At 47.0% G+C, this 894-nt stretch overlaps 1 protein-coding gene across 1 annotated transcript in view; it reads left to right on the top strand.

Annotated features, from left to right (window-relative positions):
* The window catches only part of MAGI1 (membrane associated guanylate kinase, WW and PDZ domain containing 1), a 537,690-nt gene that overhangs the window by 314,225 nt on the left and 222,571 nt on the right, over positions 1–894 (top strand). The window lies entirely within an intron of this gene.

The following is an 894-nucleotide window of genomic DNA, read 5'->3' as shown; positions in this document are numbered from 1 at the left end:
CCCACCCCCAGCCCCTTACTTCTTAATAAAACCAAGGCTCCAGGTGGAAAAGAGCTTGACTTCAAGGAACCTGGGTCATCCCCAAAGTGGTCTCTTCCTGCTGCGAGGCAGAGCTCTGGACACAGAGGGTGTGGTCACAGTGTGTCCGTGGGCATTTCTAGCCCTCAGTTGTCTTGGGCTTTCAGCATTGGGATTGAGACTATAATCCTAAGAACATCCTAATAATTCCTTATTGGATTAATGATAATTTCTAGTGCTAACCACATGGGTTAAGCACAAATTGTCATTCTATTTCTATAAATCAAGAAACCAAGGCACGTAAACCAATAAAAAAAGGTTTCAAGGTGACCAGCGCCTCGGGTCTCCTGACCCACCATTGCCCTGTCTCTGAGATACTGCCCAATTTTACTCTTAGACAAACCTTTTGAGGCTGGGATTTTATACCCATTTTACAGATGAGGAAACAGAGTCAGGCAGATGAAGTAACTGCCAAGTGGCATCTCTTAAGCCATCAGGGCTGCTCCTGTGGCTGGACCGCGGCTGCCGCTGAAGTTCTAGCACAGCAGGGTGAGTGCAGTTTTGCAGAATTTAGTAATTGCAGAATCATGATTGTTCTCTGTGTAATCGTCCCCCTGCTTAGATTCCAATTTAAGACATGGGGAATGAGGCACACGAGCACACCATTTCTGGATGCATCTGTGGTGTTACCATGGTTACATTTTTGGCATGCTTTCCCGTTTATGTTTTCCACTGATTTTATTGCACCTGACTGTGAGCTAAATGGCTTGGTTTTAAGCCTGCCGTCACGTAGGAACTGGGGCAGAAGTGACCTCAGCCGTCACACGCAGTGGAGAACCATGTTTCATCTTCGCTTGGGTGCAGGCGGTGTTGCAT

This window comes from Myotis davidii, unplaced genomic scaffold (assembly GCF_000327345.1).
Source record: "Myotis davidii unplaced genomic scaffold, ASM32734v1 scaffold189, whole genome shotgun sequence".
Lineage (NCBI taxonomy): Eukaryota > Metazoa > Chordata > Mammalia > Chiroptera > Vespertilionidae > Myotis > Myotis davidii.
This window is presented reverse-complemented; position numbering and strand designations above follow the sequence as displayed.